This window comes from Rhinichthys klamathensis, unplaced genomic scaffold (assembly GCF_029890125.1).
Source record: "Rhinichthys klamathensis goyatoka isolate OS25496 unplaced genomic scaffold, OSU_Roscu_1.1 h1tg000196l_1, whole genome shotgun sequence".
NCBI lineage: Eukaryota > Metazoa > Chordata > Actinopteri > Cypriniformes > Leuciscidae > Rhinichthys > Rhinichthys klamathensis.
In genome coordinates this window covers 3,641,118-3,662,040 of record NW_026606722.1, presented here as the reverse complement: position 1 = coordinate 3,662,040, position 20,923 = coordinate 3,641,118, and positions in this window count along the sequence as shown.

Genomic DNA, 20,923 nt, shown 5'->3' with positions numbered 1-20,923 from the left:
ATGTGGCAAGCCGGTTTAACATTTATAGACTGGCTTGTTTCATTTTTATGTTATTAGTGCTTATTTGTAATTAATAAAAAGTAATCCTACTTTTAGCATTTTACCTAAATGTTTTAATCGAAACTCCATTTCACATTGGTAGCTGGAAAATCGCCTGTTTCCCATAACATACACTGTAAAAGTAAATATTTTCAAGAAGCCTAATTACTGTTTTTTTTTTTTGTTTTGTTTTTTAACAGTATTGCTGTATTTTATGCAATTAATTGTGGGAGCATGATAAATAATTGCTGTAAATTGTACAGTAAAGTAGGATATTACATATTACAATAAGATATGTTTTTGTTAGTTAAATTACTGTTGTTGTAATATTGCTTTTAGTTGAAAAATAAAATAAAATAATGTCAGTCTTCCTATACAGGAAATCTAAGTATTTGGTACCTCAAGTGAATAACACCAACACAATGGTGAATTTAACTATGGGCTTTTTAACCAATCATTAAAAAATGTTGGCTTCAAAGCCACGGGTAGACATCGGCTTCATGCAGTGCAAGTGATTTTTATTTAGCTGATTTATTTTAAGTTTGATTTATTATTTATGTATATGCCAAGTTTACAGTTTGTTTGATTTTGTTTTGAATTTCTGACTTATTTGTTGATGAGTATATGCTGATTTTTTAAACATTGGACATTGTGTGTTTATTTGCAGAGGAATTTGGGGCATTAATCCAGAAACTCGATCTAAAATAAAAACAGTGCAAGGAATAAACCCATATGTATGCACTCTGTTTTGAAAGCCGATAAGGATTCATTTAGTAATTAAAATAAATAAAAAAATGAAAGTTCTAGTAACACAAAAATAAATACTGGTTAGTTTAAAAGAATAAATGATAAAACAGCTTGCCATAGCAGTATTGAGTCACAACACATAAGACTCCAGCTATAGCCTGATGCCCCTCTCACCTCACCCGATATACTGCACTGTTGCGCCATTTGGTGGTGTGTAGCCAGAGAATAATCATGCTGTATGCCACATGAAGTTCAGCCAAGAGTAGTGTCATTTTTACAGCCTGGTAGATGAACAGTCAAGCTTCTTTTCCATGCAGGTAGAAATGCAACTGCTTCCATGACAACATAACATTATCCTGGAAATGTAACAGCAAAATATTAGACACCAGGAGAGGAAAAGCACTGACATCTGTTAATTCGGCATTACAGCACTGAAGACAAATATAAAGTCACCATGTTACATATAACAATATTTTGAAATATTAAATATTTCTGAAATATTATTTTGAAATATTTAAATATATTAAATATTAAATAAATAAATATTAAAATTGTAAAATAGTTATTCATTATTAAGTACTGAGTAATATTAATTAACTATATAGAGTTACAGTTAGGGTTAGGTTTAGGGAATTAGTTATTTAGTTGCAATCATGTATAATTTACTGTTATTACTGTCCAAAAACAGATAATAGAAGAATGAAAAATGAAGATACACACACATCAAAATATAGGCCAAAAACCTCACATAAATGTATTATACAGATATATTTGTCCAACTTGGCTACGCACAAAGATAAAGGGATCAAGTACAAAAGTCTTTAATGATCCACAATGACGGTAATCCAAATAGACAGACAAACTTAACACAACCCTCACATAGACACCGGACCACTATGAACAGAAACACAGAAACTTAAATACAGGTGCAAATGATGTGATTAACGACACACAGCTGACAGTGATGACAAATCAAATTAACATCAAGGACAAACTCACAAGGGAAAATGGTGCAAACTGAAAACAAAGTTCGTAATGAGTGTGACACTATTTTATATGGGTTATATTAGTAGCCAGAAATCATTAGTACAACAATAAAAAGATTATAAATCTTAATCATATACTTCTACCAGATCAAAACTTGATGGCAAACACCTGAAAAAAGACAGATGAATATGCGGGACCTGGCAGGGGGACGTCTATTATCCTTGGTACCTCTTGACACAATTCCTAACACTGTATATGTTAATGGCTTCTTTGCCATGATAAATTTAAACTTTGCCATTTATTTTATTTTTTTATCTTGTTTCATCTGTGATTGTTATATTCATGCAGCTAAAGTTAGAGGGATATGAATGATGGGATGTGCTGAGATATGTTCAAGTGTGGGACTGTCATGTACATGACCACACTAATAGTGATTGATGAATGTTACTGGTAAGTGGTTTGCTAGCTCGTATGGTTTTATAGATCACAGGATCTCTGGAAATCTCTTTTCCTCTGTAGTAATGCCATATTAGCTGTTTGCTGCCATTCCATGGAGAAAGTTGGGCTTATAGTAATTCCTCAAAATGTCTATCATAAAATTGCATAGGATTCTGAAGAAGTGAGGCCATAGAAGCAATTTTCTGATGTTGTTTGAGTGAAAGAGAATGAAGCCAGTGTCCCAGAGTCTTCTGACTGCCAGGGGCTTTGAGCTGAGGTGCTTGTAGTGGCCTGCAACATGGAAAAGGATAACTACAAATGAAACTTATTCTACATGTAATTGCATGTGTAATATCTTCTGATGAAATTAAAAGTTAAAAATTAAAAATGTTTATAAAAAATAAGAACAGTTAAAGGTGCACTCTGTAGTAGTAACATTTTACACATTAAGGAATAAATTGTGTTTTATGAAGAGTCATCTGAATTGTGTACACTCACAAGAGATGAAGATTGTAACCTACTCGTAATAGTTCCCTTTTGTATTTCGCCATGCTGAAATTGCATGACGCGCTGTGCTTCACTAAACGTTAGAAAGAATCCTTGCACTCTAGATTGGCTGTAGAACAGAGATGTTACGTCGATAATGTAGCCCAATACACATAGAATATAATACGATAATGTAACCCAAGGAGCCCAATCACGTGGTAACTAAACAAGCCAATAGATAGTGGCCAGTGAGATTTGCATGTCGAGCCACTCCTATCCGGACATACGGGTATATAAGGCAGACTCGCACTCACCCATTCATGTTTTGCTGAGGAGCCGAGACAGGAATCATGGCCATTCAGCAGTGGTTCAGGGTTGTGGTAGGAGAGACATAATGTCTCCATTCCCTCCTTCAGGGAATGAGGGTTACATCAGTAACCGAGACCTTCCCATTCAGTCAGTCACGTTCAACGTTAAGTCGATACTGACGTATTGGGATCCCTATGGAAAGCACCACAGCCACTGAACTGTGTTACAAGTGTCGGAGATGCAGATGCTGGCAAGCTATAGCTTGCCCTTTTGGCAACTGCCCTCACACAGTCGTAACCTACCAGTAGTCCTCCATAACAACGGAATGGAAGGGACAGGACTTACCCCCAGGTCGTAGCTTATCCTCACCTCATATTTCAAGGGGATGACTGCTTTGGTTTTTATATCCCCATATTATCAGCCATGACCAGTGTTGTTAACTCTAGGGAAGCATGCCTAAGCATGCTATGGAGGCCACACCCTGCCGAAAGGGAGGTAGCGTGTGGTGGATACACATATGGACTGTGGGGCAGTGCTACATATGGAAGATCTCTGCAGTAGTTCCTGCAAAACCAGGAATGGAACTACTACCGATGCAGAGACAGGGAAGAGCAGAAACTGACCAAGGAAAGACACAGGTTTACCAACAGGGAAATCTTACTGTGGAAAGTGTTCATATGGGATTACCTAGGGGGAATCACAGGATATGAGCGTCTAGCCCAGTACAGGGGTTGACCGGCTCCATACTGACAAAATTAATTTCTCAGTATGGAGAAATTAGTATGTCTAGTATGGCCCAGAGGCTGAGAAAACTGCTCTTTTATTGAAATAGTGGGTACCGCTTGCCCTAGGACCAGAAAATAAATAACAGGAACAGAATAAGGAACTGAAATAAAAAGAAAATTGAAGATTATCCACCCTTTCCTCCTCCAGGGGAAGGAGTGATGTGTTCACCATCTCCTGGTTCAGAGCAATGCCCTCCACCTCTGGGCCGCCCATTTCAGAGCTGCTTAGATGGATGCTTCCGAGAGTTTAGCTGCAGCGGACTGTGTTGCCTTTCTGTGGAGGTCTCGACGGGGCGGGCGGGATGACAAGTCTGGTCAGCTGGAGCTGGTGTAGACATAGCAGGGAGATGCCCTTTGCGACGAGCAGACTTTGAGAGCTTTTGCCAGATGGACCTGCAGGATGGCAAGTGGCACTGTAACCCTTAGCAGCTATGGCTGCTGTCTTTTACAGGCCTGGACGGGATATTTGTGCAATTCCACCAGGTGGCAGCACTTTTCGGGGATAAATGCCTCGCTACTGCGTGCTCCACCTGTGGAATCTCCACGTAACCCTCGGTGGCTCCTTTGTCGAGGGTAGTGACAGTGGAGGAGGCTACAGAGCTTCTTCGGGTAGTAAAAGGTGCCTTCCATGACTTCTGAAGCTCCTCATGGACTTCCAGGAATAAAGGCACTGGTCCGGAACGCGGCTGTAAACCAGGAACCAATCATCCAAACGTGAGAGCTTGGGGGAAGGTGGAGGGTTCCACTCGAGTCCAATGCCTGTGGCGGCCTGGCAAGCATGGCCTTCAACTCTGAACCCAATTCAGTGTGAGCCATCACCCTCAAGGGGGGAAGCTCAGCTTCATTATTCTCTCCAGAGGACATAGCCCTCACTCCAATGCAGCGATTCACATCTGGTCCTTATCTGAGCGTTGAATGACACACAGGGTGCCCCATGAGAGGGACCCGCGCCATCTCGATGGCAGATTGCATGCTAGAGGAGTGGGAAGTCCTTTGGGACTGCCCCGGCGGAAGAGCTCTTACTATAACCCCCAGGTCTCCCAAAGTGTTAACCAGACCCGCAGCTCTGCTATGAGAAGAGAGTACAGGAGAGAGTACTCGTACCTTTGCAAAAAAAAGGAAAGACGTGACCGCAATGCCAACATGGTCCTGCTTTCGCAGTGAGAGCATGAACCATCCAAGAACGCTTTCTCAACATGTTCTCAGCCCAGATTTGTGAGACAGAGACTGGAAGCCATGGGCGTCGGGACCATTGTATATGAGTGGGACAAGATCCACCCACTTTTTAAGACCAATGATATTGGACCCACTCACCTTTACCATCTCTAATTCAGCGCATATATCTGCTCACTGTCAGTCAAATCCATTCCACTTCAGGAATGCACTAATTAAACTCCATTCTGCGTTTTAGCTACAGCGTTGATTTCCACGCTGCTGCTTAAATCCATTCCACTTGGCTTATTACAAACCCTTACTTTTTAGGCTAGACGAGCCAATGCGCATGTGCTGCCCTAAGTGTGAGTCTCAGGTTCCTATGGGACACCATACGAAGTTTAAAACATTTAAATAGACACATCAAGTAGTAATTAATGTATATGGATCTTAGTTGATTATAGGCTATTAGAACTGGTTGTTGAGAGACGCGCAGAGACGGCAATTGACACACTGTTTGATTTGTGATCTTGCTGTGCTTATTTCATTCATTCGAGTAGCCTGTATATTGTACAAAGCTTAAATCATTGAAATACAATAATATACAATATCCTATTTGAGTTGATATTACTCTTGCCAAGCTGTAATTTTTGAGAGATGCACGCGGATTTGCGCTCTTTTCATTTTTACTCTCACTCATTCACTTCACTCATTTTTAGATAAGGTATTTGGCTTCGGGAACACCCCTAATATACTGTAGTAAAAAAAAAAAAAATTAAAGGATGATCCACCCAAATTGTTTTTTGCTTCCGACGCCCATGCAGGAATCCACTTCAGTTGAAGGAAGACTAGAATGAGCGACCGCTGTCACAACCGCTTGGCTCCGAAACAGAGTATGAATGAGTGAGTAAGAGCTGGCCTTATATACCCATATGTCCGGGTAGGAGTGGCTCGGCTTGTGAATCTCACTGGCCAATATCCATTGGCTTGTTTAGTTACCACTTGAAGGTGATCCCAGGCGAGACCCCAATTTGTCAGTATCGACGTAAGTTGAACGTGACCAAAGTTTCTTTAAGAAAAGTCATTTCACTCGGCGGCCATCTTTGAAACGCATTTCGGCATGCAAGTGCAGCTCCTATCTCTTTAGATGGGAAAACATCAAATTCTCCAAAACTGTTCACCAAGCTTACGATTAAATTTAATATTTGAAATCACCAATGAAATCTGACAACAACTGTCTTGTAAATCTTATTTCTAAAAACTTGAATCATATCAAAAAACAGCATTCTTTAGGCTGGACCAAACTAATGCGCATGTGCAGTCCTAAGCTCACGTCTCAGAACACTGGCTCTTTCTATAGGAACCGGAGCTTCTTTCGGCAGCTGCAGTGACTCGATGACTTTAACAAACGGTGCTCTTTTCTTTAGAAGGCAGGACTTTTTCTGCCATATTTCGCATAGCACTTTCCCCCAATACGAGTGCACTGTATACTGTATATCAAGTCGTTGACGTGACAGACTAAATTGTAACCATTAAATGTACCTTTAAATTATATAAAAACAAATCACTCTTGTTTTACACAGTATAAGAGCCTATGCTGCTCTATAAAATATGGTTGACATTTCTTTCAAAGCACATAATCCTGTTCTAATGTGCGTACATGTCACAAAATTATTATTGTATTTATATTTCGAGTATACACATGTAATAGCTACCTTTTAAAAGGTGTTTGATTTTTTTTTTTTACTCACATGAACAACTCTAATGCAGTCTTTTTGCATGAAAAAGGCAGCTTTATTGCCATTGTTTCCACATCGCAAAAATGATAGCCCAAAACATGCTATTAAAAAGCTTTTTTCTTGCTTTGAAGTCGGCATGAAATGTGCACAGGTAGATCATTTATAATAAATATGATGTTTTTCTTCAATTGTCAATTTTGATTTCATGGTGACTTTAAGAGCCCAGATACAACCAGCCGCTCTGGCGCCTTGTTTCACTTGGTTTTCCACTGAAGGTGTTAGTGAGGCCAGCAAGGGGCATGCATTGTGCCTTCTATGTCCTAATGCCTAATGTATAGTGACTGATGTGGGCACTACACAATACAAACTAACTTCTTCCATAATTAAACGAGGCCCTGACTCTCTGTGGTCATTAAAACTCTCACAGTGTTTGTCATAAAAGAAGTAGGAGTGTAATTCTAAAAAGCACCGAAGGGACTGGAAAGTTCTGAGCGTGATCTACTGAAAACGCACAAATTAAAGAGCACGGACACAGCCAAATCATTTTCATAATAACCAATGCAATCTAGCCTACTGTTATGATTCGGTGTCGTGGAAATGGTGTCAAACACTAAGGGACAACGAGAGAAGATCCAAGTGCAATTTATAACACGATCCAAAGTCATGGTCCACTAAGCAGGCAGAAGGTCAGAGAACAGTAAATCAGTCCAAACAAACGAACACATCCAGAGGGCAAGACAGGAAAGGGAAAACCAGGATACAGGCAGGTGTCAAAGACCAGAACCATAGAAACAGGGAAAACACTCAGTAATGCTGTGGACCACGAGACAAGACTTCATGATGAGACAAACAACAGAAGAGGGTTAAAAAGAGAGACACAGGGATAACGAAGTGATGGGAAACAGCTGCACATTATTACACAGATGACGAAGCATTGTGGGAAACTGAGTCCACGATGCGTGTAGTGTCAGTGGTAAGAGTGCCCTCTGCTGGTGTGCAAGGGCACTCGTAGGCAGATGTAACACCTGCCGAGAAGAGAGCAGCGCAAATTAGCGTCTAGTTTAAGACATGCGCAAAAACCTAAATCACCTGCTGTAATACTCCTGGAAATGATGTTCCTAACCTTTATCTCTATACCGAAATCTCACATCATGGTTAGTTATTCAGCTATTTTGAATCGTAAAATATTGAAGTCTGTGATGCCGTGAGACTGAGACTAATGCCGCGTTCCAGGCAACCCGTAACCCGTGTTTTTCCAACTCGTAACTGGGAGTACATCGATCTAGTACGAGTTCACGGATGGGAAGTCACGGGTTTGACTGCCGTTCCAGTGCACTTTCACGGGTATAAGGTTGGAAAAACACGGGTTACAGGTTGCCTGGAACGATGTACTCCCAGTTACGAGTTGGAAAAACACAGGTTACAGGTTGCCTGGAACGCGGCATAATGTACGCCATGGATTTTGAAAAGCTTAAATGTCTGACTTGAATCAACAGTGCTCATAAATGTTTGTTCACTAGAAACGAAATAGAGGATGTAGACCCGGAAACAGTATTCCTTATGTCACAACAAGCAGAAAACATTTAATAACAATGTTAAGGTGCAGTAAAATAGCTGTTGTTAGGTGAAGGTCATTTTAATAAGAATCCACACGATCAGCAATTTTGTGTGTGGTCAAAAATTTCACTATGGGACCAAGTTTGTCACTCGAATTGGCCGGGTTTGACCAACAGGAAGCTGCTTGAAAGTGACTCCTGTGTGAGCTGTGCTTCATACATTACATCTCTACACTGCTGACAATGGTCAATGGATTCACAAATTCACAAATGTGACCACACCTTTACTCGCTGCAACATAAAATGCAATCAATAATAAAATCTTCACAAGGGACATTTGAGGTACTTTAACGAGTTAGAAAAGTGAAAAGGGGCAGCAGATTCGTTTTCTGTTTGTTTTTCCTCTTTTCTGGTGGATGGTCCAGGCACTTCAATGGTTTTCAGGTCTACGTGAGGATTTGTATTCCTGTTCAAACTTGTACTTCAGCTTACCAGGATCCCTGCAATGTACAAAATACACTGTTAGTATAAGTCCCATAAGTTCCAGCAAGAACAGCAGCGACACCAGTGGGTAAAGTTACAGCGTGAAGCAGTCTCTCTTGCCTCTCTTGCTTTATGTATCAAAATCAAAGCTGAAATGACGTATAAGGGTTTTTTATTGAATAATTAAAGGTACATCTCTATCATTGTGACCAGATACTTGAAGTGTTTACCGAGATTATTGACTGATGATCTAAAGTTCACTATTAAAAAAAAAAAAAACAGCTGCACATCAGTTAGCCTACATGAAATAAAATGTAGCTACATGCTTTTTTTACTGCATTCGTATAGTTCTCTTTTGGATTAAATGTATAAAATGCTTAAAAAGCACTTACTTGATGAAAAATATAATCATTGTTAATGTAAATATACATTTAACCTGAAAAATGTGTCAACATTAAGTGTGACTTAATATGAATTCACATTATAAAAACAACAAAACATGATGACTTTGCCTCCTCATTTCAGAACATCACTGCACGCCATACTTACGCCTAATAAAAATGTAACTCGATTTGTTTGAAGTAAACCTTAAATATCATAATCTGTTAAACAAAGCTCTCTTTACATCACAAACAGACAGACTCAAAATCGCAGTCACAGAGTTACTTGTGTGAGTCTGGGCAGTGGGCACTCCTGTGTTTCAGCACCTTGGACAGTTACACCAACAGCTCTGACTGCAGATGATGGACAATATGAGCTTCTTGAACATGTGAAACATTACTTTTATTTAACAAAAAAAAAAAATCAAAGTAATCGGTCAATGGCGCTCTAGTTTATTCATCCACTTTTAAAAAGACTAACATCATGCACATATATCAATATTATCATTATATTATCTCTAACGCCATCTGCTGGACATTTTTTTAAAATTATCCACAAGATCAGGCGCCATCTTGTGGCTAATATATCTCTAGAAAGCGCAGGCAAATTTCATGTAATGTAAACCGCATATGATCGCAGCAATGGGAAAAACAATATTATTGAAAGTCAATTTTGGCATGAAAAAAACAACAACATTTTATCACATATTAACACATATTCACACCCTATAGTCACACTTGGCAAAAGAAAAAAGAAAACATCTAAAGAAAACATTAAAACATATTACACAAGTATTACCATAATTGTTTTACTTACCAATAGAATCGTAATTCTTTACACTTCACCCTTGCTTACAAAGCTTTAGTATCAATGATCAATATTGATGATATCAAATTTAATATTACAGTCCATAGGCTCAGAGATTTTATTTATTTATTTGTTTGTTTGTTTTTTGTTTGTTTGATATAAATATTTAGCAATATTCAGATATTTATTTTATTCAGCAAGCATACATTAAACTGATCAAAAGTGACAATAAACAGATATATAAAGATTGATATTTCAAATACACGCTGTTCTTTTGAAGAAGAAGAAGAAGAAGTTTTACATTGTACATTACAATACATTTACACACCAGCACACACATTACAATCACGTAAGGACACATACAGTCACATTATCCAAAATACATGTTAAATAGATATGTTTTTAGCTGAGTCTTGAATGTAGCCTTAAATGAGTCTTGAATGAGTTTTAAACGTTCTATTCATCACAGAAACCTGAAAAAAGTATCACAGTTTCCACAAAAATATTAAGCAGCATAACAGTTTTCAACATTGATAATAATCAGAAATGCTTTCTTGAGCATCAAATCAGCATATTAGTATGATTTCTGAAGGATCATGTGAAGGATCACTGAAGACTGGAGTAATGATGCTGAATAAATCACAGGAATAAATTACATTTTAAATATATTAAAATATATAAAACTGTTTTTAATTGTAATAGTGTATCAAAATATGGCAGTTTTTCTATTTTTTTTACATTTTGATCAAATAAATGCAGATTCCTTAAAAAAATAAAAATAATAATAATTAAAAAAATCACACCGCCTCAAAACTTTTGATATTATTACACGATAAAGTTATACTGTATGTGTTTTTGACCAATATAAATTGTAACTAACTAAAATTGCAGCACCTAAACCCTGTTTTCTTGCTCCAACTTGACTACGGGAAATACCATTGATCTGAAAACAACCTTTCGGTTACTTTCATTATATTCTGATTCTCTTCTGAATGTATGCTGTGTGCTTTTAATGTGTTCCCTTGTTTACCCCCCAAAAATGACATAATGATCTGCTTTGGAGGATGCAGATATTTGATCAAATCACACACACACACACAAAAAAAAAAAATCTAATTTAAAAGACTTGCAAACTACAAGAACTAACCAATTATCTGAATTAAGAGATTCATTTTTATGAATGTACTTCGCCATCATTCACGCTTGTCTGAATGTGGATGGTCAACATGTGCTGCCAACTGACCCAATTAGTGTTCATGCCACTGTCGTGTCCAGCCAAGCATACCCCCCCCCCGACCCCGCCACTACAGGGGTCAGACATGAAGGTCAAGCATCTGTCTGAATCCCACTACCCTTAGTCTGGTGACATCATCATGTAGAGACTCACACAGGGCTGGTGGTGTATTTGGGAACGAATCATAACAATGGTATGGCATGAACATGGTCATGGTAGTTTTACACAGAACTATTCCGTTATTGATTTTATGACACAATTTCTTTTGAGAAACGTTCAGCTCTTATATCATGTGACACTGATACATGCAAACTTCGGCTGCATCTCAAATAGGATATTCTATATGGGTACTCTGTATGACCATCATTTACTATGTAATATTTTTTTTAATAATGTACCACAGTTACTCATTTCAGCTGTTATACTGAGGCAAAAATCATTTGGCATTGTGCCGATTTCCGCTTCACTCACTGTCACTTCACTCGCACGGCTCTTCTCTCTTTCTCGCTCATCTTTCTGTGGGTTTCTTGAAAAAGCGTAATATTGAACTTTGAACATCCGCCATTGTCACTGCATGTTAAAGGTGCAATAAGTAAGATTTTTTGTAATAAAATATTCAAAAACCACTTGCACAGTGTGCTATATTTCATGCAGTTGTGTACTTGCATTGTCCCAAAGGTTCCCAAGGATTTTTAAATAATAGAGAAATTACAGTTTTTAATTACATATTAATGATGTAATATCCGCGCGTTTCCCTGTTTCCGCTTGTAAGTAAAAGTATTCTCGTCGCTTGATAAACTTAAGATTGAGCCACTGTAGTCACTCGGACTATTTTAACGATGTCTTTCATAACTTTTGGACCGGCCAGTTTCGATCCCTTAAGAAGCCTATGGAGGAGTGATCCAGCTCTCAGATTTAATCAAAAATATCTTAATTTGTGTTCCGAAGATGAACGAAAGTCTTACGGGGTTGGAACAACATGAGGGTGAGTAATTACTGACAGAATTTTCATTTTGGGGTGAACTAACCCTTTAAATACAGTACGTGTTGCACAAAAATATTAAGTCATTACTTGCAAATACTGTGGGTTTGTTCAAATGTACTTTTAGTACGATTGTTTTAAACGTGTAAAACTGCACCAAATCATTTGACAAATAGTCACATGTTAACAGGCTAATATAGCATTACATTTCACGTTCCTTGGAGCTAAATCATTACGATGACATAAAATAGTGTGATTAAATGTTCAGCTAATACAAAAACGAATTTATTAGCTGATATATCATTTATATGATTCGTGAATTCCATACATCTCTGGATGGTGAAAACGACAGCTCCCATCGTCCCACTCTCCTTCATAGCTTCGTCTTTGTTATTGTTTTGAAAATGCGACCTATTGCGGCGAAAAAATGACAGATTGTACCTTTAAAGGTGCCCTAGAATGTTTTTTTAATTATTTTATAATGTTTCCTGGGTTACCCTTATAATGTTAGTATGTTTTTTAGATAACAAATAATCATAATTTAGAAATAAATGGCATTTTTCCTAGCCTGCTTTTAGCCTCTGATTTGAACACTCTGTTTGAAGGGGCGTGTCTGCTGTGGGATTCAGTGTAACCGCGGCCACTGCTGTGATTGGCTGACATGCTTGCATATGAAATAGCTACCCATTACATGTGAAACTCTCTCCCGAATACTTTTACTACTGCTATTATACGTTTTTACTATAACAGCTATCGAGATTAACGAATCGTGAGATGTTTTTAAAGTATTTAGACCTATTCCCATCACATAAAATGTTGCCGTGATGAGCATTGAGCAGATGACAGTGTGTTGATCGCGAGAATGAAGATCTTATCATTGCAAAGCAGTTTCTGCACTCTCTCTGCTTTCACCAATGCAAACACGATGATGTAAATACAGTAAGAGCTTCGTTGTGCAGTAACGTGCGTCATTGATTTCATAACGAGTTTGGCAAGTGTCCAGATAAACTCGCGCTGTGTGGAAAGATTGTTCTTTGATCGCTTTCTGTATATAATTTGTTCACAATTTAAATACGATTATTTTCATCCTACTAAAAGAAACGATGTGAAGCTGATATTTTAGTCACTGGCTTGACTTACTGATGCATAAACAGTATTGAACGATTTTGAGAGAAAGATTACCTGTCTGAACTTGAACAATTACACATCAGAAAGTGTTGCTTGGTAGCTCGATCCGAGGCCAGCTCTGTATTGGCCCAAGTTGAGGAAACACTCGGTGAAATGTTTGGAAATTTCCAGAGAAAATAAAATTAACCCATTGTTTCTTCAGAGGCTCAGATGAAGGAACTAAAAAATACTTTTGTGTTCATGTGTACATCCACACTGAGCAACTGCCATGCTTCGGCTGCTCAGTTCCGCCTGGCATTGAGGGCTGGCATTATGCAAATATTTGGAGGCGTACATATTAATGATCCCGACTATTGCGTCACAGTCGGTATTGTGTGGAGAACCGATCATTTTTCAGGGGTGTTTTTCATAAACGTGAATTAAATGAGAACGCGAAAACAGTCCAGTTTGAGATTCACTCTATGTCATGTCCATGCACTGAACTCTTGTTATTTGACTATACCAAGGTAAATTCAATTTTGAATTATAGGTCACATTTAAGGAACTCTTACGAGCAGAGAGAACTAATCTCTGCACAAGTTTTATTTTTCATTATTCTATTTATTTTGTACTTTTATAACCCAAGAGATGCTTTTCGGTTTTGTAAATGATTGTGACCAAATACCTTTTGTTTTTATCAGCCCTGCGAAAAAATATGACCTATGCAAGAGTGAATTCTTTTTACTGCTTAAAAATTAACCAAGCATTGAGGATTTGCTGCTTTTTCCTGTTGTACCGAACTCATGTCGTACTGTGACCCCAAAACCGAGGTACATACCGAACCATGACTAATGTGTGTGTATATATATACCATGACTACTGTGTGTGTATATATATATATATATATATATATATATATATATATATATATATATATATATATATATGTGTGTGTGTGTGTGTGTGTGTATACACAGTTGTAATCAAAATTATTCAACCCCCATTGCAAATCAGGTTTATTGGCAAAATTTACAGACTTTTTTTTAATGAACAAATCAAACAAAAGTAACTGAAATGGCTCAACACAACAAATGTTTCCAGTGGTTTGCCCGAATTCAACTGAAAATGCAACTTTTAATGACTTCTGCAGTCTCAAAATTATTATCTGTTCTGTGGAGCGATTAAATAAAACTTTTCGTTTTTTCTGGAACTTTTCGGCCTTATCATAAAGAATATGACTGAACTGGAGGCCATTGCTCATGAGGAATGGGTTAAGATTCCCCAGAAACACTGCCAGAAGCTGGTGTCTGGTTATACATCTCGTTTGCAGCAGGTCATAACAGCAAAAGGGTGTTCTAATAAGTACTAAAGATGCTTGCCATGAAGGGGTTGAATAATTTTGAGACTGCAGAAGTCATTCAAATTTGCATTTTCAGTTGAATTTGGGGAAACCACTTGAAGCATTTGTAGTGCTGAGCTATTTCAGTTACTTTTGTATGATTTGTTCACTGCAAACATCTGAAAGTCTGTACATGTTGCCGATAAATCTGATTTGCAATGGGGGTTGATTATTTGAATTACAACTGCATATATAAATTATCCAACAGAAAAACGATTCACAGGACACTATTTTCCAATAATAATAATAATTCCACTTCAAAACTGTTCAGATTGAATACATCTCACGTGTGTTGATGTTCAGATGAAAATACAAATAAATAGGAGCATAACTATACAATGAATAACAAATGAGGAAATGTAAAGGTACAATATGAATGAGGAAATCAAATATCTGTGTCCCACACTATAGGATATGTGTTTGTTTGATTAAATACTGAGATCAGATTTCAAAGCACAGCAAAATTCATGGTTTTTGAAGAGACTTGTTCATTGAAGAATTATTGGATCTCCAAAGGCGTTTTACACTCCACCGTTGGCCAGCTGCCACTAGATGGTGGCACATGTACGATTTAGACCGCAATAGCTTCTATAATTAGAAGGCTTATACACTCTGCCAGAACATGGCATTTCTGATCATGTGGCCATGCTCATGCACATGTCAGTGGATAAAATTAATCGTTGCCCAAAGGCATAGCATTTAATGAGACAAAATGTCCCAATTAACCTTTTTAAGAGTGCCATTTTCAAAAGATATGAATGTTGCCTCACTGTTTAAGACATTTATGGTCTAACCCGTCGGCCAAGGATTTTCCCACTTGAGGCAAACGATGTCATATTTTTTAGTGTTGCGCTTATGTGATTCCTCACCTAAGTGAAAGTTTACAAAGGACATATTGAAAGAACTTGACATTTTCACATTTCGCACGGTCCCTTGTGCCTCACACATTGTTATTTTACTGTGTTCACACACTCGCAAAATGAACAAATACTTGAATGGCCTACTTTCTTCAGAGAGAAAAGAACACTAGGAGTTATTAAAACGCTGTTATTGTCAATTATTCAAATGCTGAAACCAGCTTTGCTGAGCAGGACTTGAGTCATGTTGATGATTAGCATGGTCCTCAAGAGCATCCATGACCCAGTCAGCCTCCTCATCTTCATAAATGACCGAGCAATGCTACTTTTGAATTGACAAATCAGAAGCTCATGAGACGTGACAGTATGTATACAGTCTAATGAATAACTCACTTATGGGTGAGCGCATTGTATTTTAACATTTCATGTTTTTAATGATAGCGTAAGTTGAATACACGGATGTGAGATTTTCTGACTTTTCTAAATCACAAGGGTTTTTTTTCTTACCATACTTTTTACTTTTCAAAAATCCATCTTTGTGCACATCATTCGGGGTCTGTCAGAACAGGACAATATTACATTATTACATCCAGGCTGATGTAATAATAATCACAGCCAACCATCTGTACTATGCTTTTTATAATACATACATAACTGACAAGATCTTGTAACTTGTACTGCTAAACTTTGAGACTTAAATAAACTGTAATATTATCTGAATATCCGATCTTCTGGGATGAAGAAGGAGGACAAATAAGAGAACATATTCCAGTTTAAAGGAAGAGGTAGTGATATAAGTCATTTTAAAAATAGCAGTGTTGTTGTTTTTTGACCTATTTTTTATTAATTTTTGCATTCAAGTCAAGATTTGTAGATCCCCACGAGTAACTAACTGAACTGTCTGTTGATTTATTGCATGTAGCTACCGCAAGGTATATAAATAAGTATACTTATATTTTAAATATAAAATGTTTCTCATTATGTTGATTTTTTTATTTTAAGGTTTATACTTGTGTTATAGAAAGAAAAAAGAAGATTTGTATTAACCTTTTTATTATTATTATTTAAATTAGTAAATTGGACCGAATAGTATAGGACTGCAACAAAGGATTAATTTGATAATCGATTAATCGAATGATTATTAGAACGATTAATCGACTAATCGTCGATTATTTCACAGATTACTCCATAGTCTTAGATCAGATATCAGACTTTTGCAATTAATATATAGAGGTATACCTATTTTAACAAAAAAATAAAATAAAACAAGGAAATCACTTCAGCTTTTAAAAATGTCTTGTTAATGAACTTCAAGCCGACTGAATTGACTAATCTCCTTCAGGATTTCTGTCCTCCTCAGAACAGAAGTCAGCAATAGTCCGACTGCTACAATGACAATTGTTTTTATTAAGGCTGAGATCGACACAAATTTCACGATTCGATTTGGAATCGATATAATCCTGCATTACAGTTGTGCTACAGCGCCCCACTGGTCAAACCACGTTATTGCAGGTCCTTAAAATAGGTAATGAGATCTAACGACTGTCATATACATTTGTTAACAGTTACTTATGGTCAATGCTATCAATAATGTCGAATGTAATAATTTTAGCCCTACTGAATAGTAAGTGTACATGTAACTTAAACCATATATATAAATATATACAGTATATATATAATGGTCTGTTGGTGGTGGTTTGATACAGCATAGTTTAATGTCCTCCAGTGAATGCGAACCGAAGGGTGATTAATGTCTTAATTTCCTATTATTAAAGACCATAGAGGGGATGCAAGCTGTAGATAGTCAACACGCTATAAATCTCAGCGAAATGAACAGTCAAATAATCACTCTTCAGAAATGAAATCTCCACACATTATTGCCACCCACACACACACACACACACACTTGTCTGTGATCTCACTCAATGACAGGGTAATTACCACACAGAATTATAGGGTGGTTTATTGTATTTCACCTCCTTGTGTGAGCCATTTACTGTACAAAATACAGAATCACTTTAGAATGACCCTGAGACTGTTATGACATAAAATGTAGCATGATCTACTCTGTCCTCTTTTTATCTTTTCCAACATCTCTCCCTCTCGTTCACACACATGCATTCAGCCTGCCTGCTTACAATTCCGAGAGAGAGAGAGAGAGAGAGAGGGAGAGAGAGATGAACTCTGCTCCTTTGTGCAGGGCAGACGGAGGGAAAGGACTAATCACATGCACTGGATTGATTACAGTGATGATTAATAGGGTATATGGTTTTCATTAACAATTTGATTTATCACAGATCATGAGGCTGAATAATGGTAATGGTCTCCACTCCCTCATATCTCTCTCAGCAGATGAAAATCCAGCCCTTTTTCACTACTTTGTTTCCCCGTTTCCTTCTTTCTATAGATGGAAGGATTCATTTAACGTCCCTGGTTCCTTTTTCCCTGATATTTCCACTGCATGAACTGCATTTTCATTTTTTTTTTATCTTTCTTTCTTTCTCTCTGTCTGCAGGTTATATACAACTCTTTTCGTTGAAAGCTAAAAGTAATGTGTTTTGTTATACTTTTGCACTTTTTGTCTGTTTTGTCAGTGACTAAGTTATGGAGAAAAGAGAATTTTAATTCAGTGGTTGAATTTTTTTTTAAGCATATTAATTAAACTGAAAAGAAATGTGCATTACTTTAACCCTTAAATGCATGAACATTTTGCCAATCATTATTACATATTCAGGTCTTTAGCGACCCATATCTATATCTAACACAGATGGATTTCTACCTGTCCCGATAATAGAAAACTATCCTGATATTAGAGAAGCAATTAAAGAAGAATAAAATAAAGCATATTTTGTTATCTTTTGGAGCTGGGAAGGGTTCAGTTTGAGCAGGTGTTTAATACCATCATCACTGTCCTCGTCAGAGCTCATTTCCCAGTACATTCAGCATCTGGCTCATATTCGCCATCTCAAACATATTCTCAAAACTATAATTTTCAACATCTTCAAAATCAATATTTATCACATCCACCATCAAGCGACAATAACACTAATATTTGATTGCGTTCAGTATCTTCAGTAAATCACTGAGCCATCAAGTTTTGCTGATGATACTTCCTATTCTTTTGTTTTCCGCCTGCAGTAACTATGAGTGAAGCGTCACTTCATCACTGTGTATCAGACATTGACACCTTCTGGAATAAAGGTGATTTGCACTTATTCAGTCATCAAAGATTCAATTATTGTTGTGCAGAAAAAAATATACTTACACTGTTACACACCTCGGGTCGTTAGCGACCTTATACCATTTTTTTTTTTTTTACAACAAAATGAATAGGATTGATCACGGAATACTATTAAGGTTGATGTCTAACTTCAAAAAAATGAATCAGGATGAGAGTAATGAATGATGTCCCGGGTCACTAAAGACCCGAGGTATACTTTAAGGGTTAAAAAATAACTCAAACAATAATGTGTAAATGTATAAAGTAATGCGTTACTTTACTCATTACATCAAAAAAGTAATCTGATTACATAATGAATGTTAGGCTACTTATAATGTATTCTCTCCAACACATTACAGCACAGCTGCAGACCAACAGTGTTTACACTTTTCAGCGCTCAGACTACATGATTTACTTATGCATGGGCTCACCATAGATTTAGCTGGGATAGAAGAAACTATTTCAACATCCAAAAAATGACCATTAAATCAAATCACTTTATTGTCACAACACCATGAACACTAAGTGTGCAGGTGGTGAAACTATTTTGTGCGATCCCCACAGCATTAATGACACAATAGACAGTGTTGATGAACTTTAATGAACACGTTTGATGGAGTGTAAAAAGGTGTTCATTTAATCACAGATGTTCTCATTGCTGGATGCTTTATTATACGCGCATGTGACCTGAGCTGCATCAAACTTCTGCATTCTTGGTGATTTCATATTCCTTCAAGATTAGTTCTGTGTTCTGGGTCACTTGCAGTCATAATGAAAACAATTGGGGTTCAAATTTATGGGGGGAAACAAAATGTGAAGAAAATGTTAAAGCATTAGGGAAGGAGAGAAAAAAACATCAAGGTATTACTTTTTTCCCCCTTCCCCCTCACCCTTTTTTTTTTTTTTTTTGGAAGGAGGATAAGGCTTCTTTATGAGAGTTTGGAGAGGATCTCTTTTTCGTGAGGTCAGGCTGTCAGCACATGCGCTGTAAGTCATTGGGCTGGAATGCACTCGCTGTACTCCCACAGCACTCCACACATTGCGATGTTTGTACAGGGCTGCTCCTGTACTCTCTTTCAGAAGACACACTGGATGCACACACACTGCAATCTGACAGTGCTCAATAAATCTCCTTTCCACGTATGCTGGAGTGTGAGATACAGGTCACTACATTGTCATCCCTTCCGGATACCTATTTCGAATGCCCTGCATATATACATACACATATCAAATATGTACATATTTATCAGCAGCCACAAAGGAGGGAGAGAGTTTGGGCCGTCCTCTTCACCCTGTCCTGACAACGCTAATGAGGTTCAGGACAGCAGAGGATGGTGTCTGACTCTCTGCCAGGCCTTGGTTGCATGTATGCTTCTATTTTTTTTTTTTTTTTTTTGAGGGGGGGGATTGTTGTTGTTGGCAGGAGAATTGTGCAACCTGGTTTTTGAGGATGCACACAGGCTCTGACTATGGTAACTCATTACACTTTAAAGCAGGCTGGATGACAGCACGAATCAGTCAGCATCTTCCATGCATACTGTAAAGCGGGGAGCAAAAATACAAAGGAGGAGGAGAAGAAGTGAAAGAGAAAGGAGAGAGGAAATGAAGTCTGAGTGCCAAGAAATAATGTGCATCGGAAGAATTTAGCCTCGGGCATGGCGCGCTGAGCCCGTGTCGGTATCATTAGCGTATTTATAATTCAAATGTATGCCTTTAATAATTCACGCGGGCTGCTTTTCAAAAGAGGGGCGCGCGAGATTGTGTACAGACTGATGAAAGGAAGGAAGTTTCCCATCTCTCCTGAAAAGTAAACAAACGACCTCATCATGCAATGCTCTCTCATCCTTTGCCTTGGAACATTTAAGTGCATATTTGCAATTATTTGGAAATCTTCAAGTCCTTTTTAAGTACGCGCAATGTTTATTTTGCTTTTATGTGAGTGATATTTATTCATTAGATTGTGATCTAAATGTTCTTGTTGATGCAACACGCATTTGGGCGTATTTGCGTTTGTGATATTAATCACCAATATCGCATATTGCTTTTTTGGGGGGTTATGTTTGGTTTTCCATCGACAATGAGGCTTTGGTGAGATATTTCGAATATGAACTCGTTCTCCTCTTGTTGTCTTTGCACGGTAGGTTTCAAAGACAGATGCACCACTAGGTGGTGATATAAGGTAAAATGATTTTGAAATTGATTGTTGCGCTGGAAA